Source organism: Suncus etruscus, chromosome 1, assembly GCF_024139225.1.
Source record: "Suncus etruscus isolate mSunEtr1 chromosome 1, mSunEtr1.pri.cur, whole genome shotgun sequence".
Classification (NCBI taxonomy): domain Eukaryota; kingdom Metazoa; phylum Chordata; class Mammalia; order Eulipotyphla; family Soricidae; genus Suncus; species Suncus etruscus.
In genome coordinates this window covers 29112859-29121726 of record NC_064848.1, presented here as the reverse complement: position 1 = coordinate 29121726, position 8868 = coordinate 29112859, and positions in this window count along the sequence as shown.

Sequence of the window (8868 nt, the reverse complement as noted above, 5' to 3'; positions counted from 1 at the left end):
TTTTTTCTGATTCAATATTCCTTTTGCCATTCCTTCCCAAATCTTTATTGCCATTCCTTAAACTCTCTTTCCAAGCAAGCCAAGTATTCAGCTAATCTCATCTTATTGATTTTTTACTTATTTCATTTTTTCTAAATTAAAGCTCTCGACGTGAGTTTATTACTCCATGTAATTGAACCAGAAGCTTTTGAGAATAAAATCAGGCACTATTAATAATTCTATAAGTCCATGTGTGTAAATTGGAATGGTTGCTATCAAACTATATTATAGAATTAGTCACTTATAGTTTTATCCAGTGAAAGTAATATTGATCATGATTAGGTAATGAGGACATTATCCCCTATAAAATCCAAAACATGCCCCACCTCACCAGAATATTTAAAATTTGTTCTTCATTTCTTCGTTTTAACTACCTTCCCTTCTTTCTGTGATTTATCAGTTTCTCCTGGATATATTCTTTAAACCTCAGCATATATCTTGGATGATACCAGTATCCACAATTTGTGACCCAAGGTGACTTACTGATTTTTTTATTATATTTCTGATTATTCAACCTCCAGACAATAACTTAATTTTTCTGTGTGTTCTTTTGTTGCTATGGCATTATTACTGCCTGGTCAAGACTGGCTCCTGCTACTACTCAGAAGTGGTACCTGTGGTGCCTGCAATTCAAAAAGCATTCATAGCATGAAAGTAATCACCATCACTCTGTGTTATCCACTGGTTGTTGGGAACATGACTTGTAACTTCCATTTTGCATCTTACATATTGCTATTCATTTAAAAATATTGAATTTAAAATCAAATACTTCTGTACTTTCAGGTATTACAAAATTCTTCAACCTAACTGGTATCCATGGACTCTACATCTCTTTGTTTTTCCTGTCATTCAGCACTTGATCTGTTTGTATTCTCAGCTATGTAGCTTTAGTTATTGTACATTACTTAATGTATTTGAACCCAACTCAATGCCTATGTTCAAGGAATTTCTATCTCTATCGCTGTTAAAATCCCTTTACTGAACTAATTGTGTGGTTCACTTACATCCTCATGTTCATATCTGCACTATGTGCTTGGCTGTAGAAGTTAAGTACATGAGTTTTGTGGTTATCAGTTTCAGCATGTTCCTCTGTTTGGTCCATTTGGTTTTATTTTTTTTTTACATATTTGTTAAGTTCCCTAACATTTCTTATAACTATATCAAACATAATCACTGGTAAAACTTCAATCGAACTACTTTCCATCACTCTCAATAAATATCAATTCCTCAAACCCTCAACTTCTATCTTGTCAACTATCAAATTTACTAACATAAGTAGCTCTCCATTTTTTGCTTCTCTTAAGTCCAAGTGGTGTTTCTCTATTTTGAAATTACTCCTTCATTACGCTAAAGATTTTCCCCATGCCTTGACAGAAAACGCATTGAAAAATTATCCTCCTCCGATGATTCCCAACTGAATGATACTGTATCACACTCTTCTTCACACAGTAAGTATTCAAGAAGGCAGTAGAGCTTAGGCACAAGTGAGGGGTTCATTCTGTCTATTTTTTAAAGATCGAATTCCAAGGGGAAAGATGCACAGAGTAGTTTTTTTTTTATATTTAACTCTAAAACCATTAAGGTTTTTGTTTGTTTGTTTGAAATTACTTTATTTAAACACAGTGGTACAAGGTTGTTCATAATACAGCTTTTTTTTTAAACATTTACAAAGTTGTGCATGATTGAGTTTCAGTCATACAATATACAACTCCCTTCACAAGTGCACAATTCCAGTCACAATGTCCCCAATTTCCCTACCTTCATCCCCACTGCCTTCTTCCCTGCCAGTCTTTGGGGCAGTTTTCTTTTCTGTCTCTCTTTTCTATTTTCTTTTTCATAAACTGTTTAAGGATATTGTGTTTGCAAAATTGTTAGTGATCTGGTATCATGCATTATCACTTTATCTTCCTTTAACACACAGTTCTTGTCCAGCATGATCATTTACAACTATTATATTATTATACACTATTACTATAGTGGCCTCTTTTTTGCCCTAAATATACTCCCCTGCCATTTGTGGAAAGCTTCCTACCAGAGACTAGGCCTTGTGGACCTCATCTCTATTGCTCTGGATAATATTACCAAGAAATTTGTTTTATGTCCCACAAATAAGTGTAATCATTCTATGCATATCCCTTTCCCACTGACTCATTTCATTTAACATAATGCTCTACATATCTATCCATATGTGAGAAAATTTTTCTAAAGGCTGCATAATATTCCATTTTGTAGATGTACTATGCTTTATTTATTTATCTGTTCTTGGGAACTTGGATTGTTTCCAGTTTCGGGCTACTGTAAATAGTGTTGTGGTGAACATAGAAATATAGAGGGCTTTTCTACATTATATTTTGGGACTTCTAGTGTTTATTTGAGGAGTATCATTGCTGGGTCAATGGAAGCTCAATTTATAGTTATTTGAGGAATATCCATATTATCTCCAAAATGGCCACTTATTGCCATTTGTTCATATAATTTGAATATTATTTCCCCCAATGTCCTGTTCATTTATTTTACACTCTTTTATAACTTCTGCTCTTGTATGGAGGTGTATGGAGGTTTTATACAGCTCATCATCAAGCTTACTGATTATCTCTTCAGCAGCTATTATTCAGCTTATGAGGCCTTCCAGTGAGTTTTTCATTTCACCTACCAAGTTTTCCTTTTCTGTCATTTCTTATTGGAAGTTTCTCATTTCTATTCTCATATCCTCAAGCTGTCCATTCTCTGGTTTCTTTGAGTTTCTTGAATGTTCTCAACATTTCTTCTCTAAATGCCTAATACAGGTGGATGTTTAGGTCTCCAGAATTACCATCTTCATTTACTAAATGTGATGGGGTTCTGTGTTACTTTCCAATTGAGTCCTTTGCTGTTTGGTGGTGCTTTGTATGTGTTATGTCTGGACTAATTGACTAGAAATAATGCACAGCCTCAGAGCAAATCTTGGTAAAAACAACTTGGCTGCCCTGTTGTCAGGGCACACTCACCTGGGTGAAAATGGATCTTCTGAGTCAAAGTGGAGTCTTAAGCCGACATTTTTTGGTCTGTTTCAGCTTCTCAGGACTATTTGATTGGATAGAGACCAGCTGGGCTGGGTGAAAGTTTTCTACTCTGCCTTGATGCTTCTCTTACGTATTGGGTACACTGACCTGGTATGAAAATGGCTCTTCTGATTAAAAGAGGAGCATTCTGCAAGTGTTCCTGTTTGCCTCAGTTTCAACTGAATAATTTTTTCAGGTGGTGGTAGACAAAATAAGTTTGTCAAGGTCTGGTCTACATTATAACCTATGGTCTATTTTATACTTCTTACTCTTCTGTACTCAGTAGTGATTTCTTACTGCTGCTTAGTACAGGTAGCATTTTGTGCTATAATCTCATACTTTCTCCTTCCTACATCTTCGTTTTTTTCTTTATTGTATGGAGAGAATACACTCTTGTGTGCAATGTTTACTCCTGGTCTGCACTAAGGGATCACTCTTGGTAGGGCTCTACATACCAGAAGTTAAACCAGTTGACTTCATGCAAGTCAAGAGCCCTACCAGCTGTACTATAGCTCTGGACCCACATGTTCTAGTTTTCTATTCATATCTCTGAACAATTCCATTTAAACAGCTTTGCTCAAAATTACTGCTACTACTTGTGAATCTCCTTACATAGGCCGGCTTGTTTGATAATTATGATTCAAGAAGTTCTAAAGCAGAAAAACAGAGTTTGTGATATTTTGAGACATAGAAAAGAAAGTTTGGCTAGATGACAAGAATAATGTGCAGAATATCATGATCTTCATGGACTTCACTTTCTTAAGCTTAAGCCTTAGATCTTAAGCCTTGTGTGATCATAGAGATACAAGTTAAAAATTGGTGCACTATTATTCTTAGAAGAGACAATTAAACTATATCTAAACATGTTAAATAGCTATATAAAATCCAGAGACCTTATTTATTCTAAAAATTCCCCAAATTTTTAAACATCATTGATCTGTGGACAGTGGTAAAGTTAGTGAGTGGTTTTCAACTCCCATGTAGTTGTAAGTCTATTCATAACTTAGTGTCTGCTTTCACATTCATTGTGTTTGATTGTGTGTGTAAATGTGAAACCTGTGGATAGAAAGAAAAAACACATGTGTAAGTGAACCCATGCAGTACAAATTCATTTTTATAGGTTATATATTCTCTGTATAGGTAAATGACATGCAAAGTGAAAATAGAATAATACTGGGTTTGGAATTGCTCTAAGAATTCTGGATATTATTCTGTCCAATCATATCAGGCCTTATATCCTGCAGTGTCCAACTCCACATGATATATATAAAGCTATATTTCTGAAGAAATGGCAGAATGCCACACTAATGTCACAGTAATACCCTTAGTTGCATTAGATTGTGAATATATTCTTGTTAATATATATACTACGTTTTATTAGTATTCATTATCTAACTTATATAGGAAAAGTTATTTTCAGGAATAGATTATGGATATTCCAAACCTCACATTCAATTTACCTGTTAGCCATTTTCTGATGTTCTAAGAAACTTTTCTGAACTAACACAGGTTAATGAAAATGTCTGAAAGTAAAGTTCCCTCAAAGTCAATAACCAGCTTCTTTCATAAATAGTACCTCTGTTAACAAAATCATGTTTTTGTTTTTAGAAATAAGTGAACATGAAACTTCTAGAATTGCTAAAACTACAGAATGTGGCCTAACTAGAATTAAAATATTATAAAATACCTAAAAAATAGCTACAAATTAAGCTTGACAGAAGATACCAATTTCATAAATGTCTTTTAATAGATCTTAGTACAATGTTTAAATTAGCTTTGCTATACTTTAACTATATATTTACCTGTATTTTTAATATATTTATTGATTGATTGATTGATTGATTGTTTTTGAATCACACCTAGCAGTGTTCAGGGGTCACTCCTGGCTCTGAATTCAGAAATTGCTCCAGCAGGCTGGGGGACCATTTAGGTTGCTGGAAATTGAATTGGGTCCCTCGCAGGTCAACTGCATGCAAGGAAAATGCCCCTCCACTGTGTTATCTCTTAGGCCCCAATATATCTTTATTATTAAAGGAGAGCTGCTCTTCAATGGAAGATGTTTCCTAAAATTCACAATATTATTTATGAATATAATAATCATTTTAAGTTAAAAGGTTCATTCCACAAGTCAGTCATTCCTGGGACATGCAGAAAAAGTAAGTCTATGGAAGGAAGGTGCATGAGGTACATTACTGGGAACAAAGAACTAGAAATTATACTTTTGAAATAAAATATGTAAATATGTTTGATGATTCAGAATCTGAAGTATAGTTGATATTTATAATTCCTTGTTATCATTTGTTACTTAATACCTTATTGATTGATTATTTTAACTCATTCTTAATGGTTCTCTCATTTTATACACTTGTTTAGAAGAAATCAAGGTAGTTACTGATGAATATATATTGATAAAATATTAAGAGGCTAAATGAATCATGTTTACATCAGATTGGCAGTTTATTTGGAACAATAATACATTCAGACCAAATCCATCACATACTGTCAAAAGACATGGAAAAAACTATAGTGACAGGTCTAAGTGATTGTCATATTTGAATGTTTAGGAGTCAGTCCAAGATGGTAATCATTACTATGAGATTCCTAGAACTTATGACTCAGTACTGACACTCAAAGACCCTGTAGATGTTAATATTTCTTTTTTTGGGGGGGGGGCGGCGCTCAGGGGTTACTTCTGGCTCTATGCTCAGAAATCACTCCTGGCAGACTCAGGGGACCATATGGGATGCCAGGATTCAAACCACCATCCTTCTGCATGCAAAGCAAACACCTTACCTCCATGCTATCTCTCCAAATATATATATTTGGTTTTTGGGTCACACCCGGCAGTGCTCAGGAGTTACTCCTGGCTGTGTGCTCAGAAATAGCTCCTGGCAGGCACGGGGTACCATATGGGGCACCGGGATTCGAACCAACCACCTTTGGTCCTGGATCAGCTGCTTGCAAGGCAAACACCGCTGTGCTATCTCTCCTGGCTGATGTTAATATTTTTAAGCCTCAATTATTTTCCTGTGAAAAAATGGGACTAATACTCATTTGCTTTAAATCACTAGGGCAGGGGTTAAAAGTGTGCTTGGAATATGTACTTCAAATAATGACTGAACAAAATGAAAATATAATGACAATGATGATACGATTTTCTGAGTTCCAATAATAAGCCAATATTTTCTAAATCAATTATATCATCAACTATAGTGACATGGATTCTGCATAAAAATTATTTGACAGATTGGGGGGATTAGGACACACTCAGTGCTGAGGGGTTACTCCAGGTGTTGCTGAGGGACCATATTAGAATCAAACTTGGTTTGGCCATGTGTAAGGTAAGGCCTAAAAACTATACTTTACATGAGTATTTCTTAAAATTCTTAAATTGAAGCACTGTGAGATACACAGTTACAAAGTTGTCCATGATTGAGTTTCAGTCATAAAATGTCCAATAATCTTCACCAGTGCACATTTCGCACTATTAAGGTCCTCAGCTTCACTACCATCCTCTCCTTATCTTCCCCTTGCCTGCTGTAGCAGACATTTTTATTCTTGCTCTCATTCTTGCTTTTTAATTTCAGACACTGTAGTTTGCAGTATTATTAATGAAAGGGAATAATGTTTATTACTTTGTCTCCTTTCAGTACCCAGTTCTTGTCCAGAGGGTTTACATATTTTTAATGGTATACTTTTAACAATCTTGAAATACATTTTATAGTTTATAAAATCCATTTGGTATCCTTAGACTATTATGTAAAACTTTTTCAGATGTGCTTGCCATGATACATAATTTTAAGTACCCTTTGAAGCTTGAATATAGCGGTCAGGAGAAGAGATCCTGATAGGGTTATTCTCGTCATGCCTTGATACAGTTCAGAATGCCGCACTAATCTTATATTAAGATAACCTTTCTCTAAACCACAAGTTGAAAGAGTTGGGGAAAATGATATTTGACTTCACTACCTGTAGATGACCTTTCTTTGATTCATCTCTCTCATCTACTGCTTACTTTTAAAGTGTAAGGCAGGAAGTACCTCTCCACCCCATTTCTTTCCCTGTAACTCTTTTAATTCCCTAGGTTGTTACCACCAGGTTATAAAAAGAGGGCAGATTAAGCCCTGGATTATTTCCTTTACTTTCTCTTGAAAATTATTTTTTATTTGTCCTTAACCTACATACATGGAATTGTTTAAACATAGTATATTAGATAATGTTGTGTTGTGATGAGAATGCTCATACTCCTCTTGTCTTTTATTTAATTAATATTTCTTTTAAATGAAACGTTATCACCTTATTTTGAAGAAAAAATATATGTCTTGTAGAAATAAACCATTGGTTAATATTGAAGACCTTTGGTATGTATGCTTATTTCCACCTCCCATTTTCAAAGACAAATGATTATTTTCCTCCTTATACTCAGAAGTCTTCATTATTTTGTATCAAAATTAATTTCATTACACAATGTTCTACTTTTACTGTTACACTTTGCTGTTGGGTTTTCAATACTCAAATCATTATTTTTTCTTGTATTAACACATTGTGAATTCTAAAAACCTAATTGCATGCTTTTTTGCATAACATTTTTAGGGTATTTTAGAAGAATCTTATTCTCAGTGACTTTTAGCATTGTTTGCATGAATCAATATGTCACACAATCCAACTCATAGTTTCTACAATTACGTTATAATGGAACTCATTTCCTCAAATGTTGAGCGTTACCTTCTTTTAAAAAAAAACGATGACAGATTCTAATGACATTTTAAACATGAGAAATTTCATTTTTATTCACATGGTCCTAGAATTCCTACTCTTAGTCTACCTTCCATTTTTAAGTTCTCATTGGGGATAAAGACATTTATTCTCTGCTCATAAGATGTGCTCATAAAGAAATCTGATATCTTTCAACATTTGAATTTAAGACATTATATTAGCTGTTTTAGGGACACAGCTATTTGTACAAGACCTAATATCGAATTGAAAAGTGACAATCTTTTGTATTGTTAAAAGCAACTATTGTTGAAAGTGGATAAAATGAGATGAATGAGATGACCCATTATTTGAGACTCAGATGCCACTGCAACAACCATAGAATATCAGTAGAGCCAGGGAGACAGAGTTGGAGGTTATTGTAATAATGTCCATTACTTATGAACTAGAGTTGATCTTAAAATGTTTTCTTTGAAATGATAGCTCTATTTTCTGGCTTCTTTGCTCCTGTTTAGTGCCAATCTGGGTCGTAGGAGAAAGTGAGACCAATGTTTTATATGGCACTTAAAAAGAGAACAGGACTTCAAAGAGGACACTACAACATGACAAATTATCAGTTTTCAAACATTGTGCAAAGTGTGTTTGTTACTGTGCACCTATTCAGATACTTGAGTTATTCTAGGGCACCTAGTCTAGGAATTATGTTATATCTTTATTGATAATAGGAAAGCATTACAATGTTTAAATTGTCTTCTTCTATGATCTGCTAAAATGCAATCTCCCTAATTATGCTATAAATTAATATCTTTGAACAAAAAACACTTTAATTTTACTTTTTGAGGGTACCATTTGGTTTAAAATTTAAACCATAATTTATATTTGTCATCACCCAGAGAAAATAAAATCATTTTTTCAGTGTAGCTTTTAGTTGTCTGGACTTCAAGCTTTTTTTCTTTTGCTAATTCCACCTAGTGGGTATATGATTAAATCCGTTCCATTCATTCCCTGATAGTCAACCTCATTCATGAATTATCAAATATTAACATTCAAGAATTCCAGCATCACATATACTTCC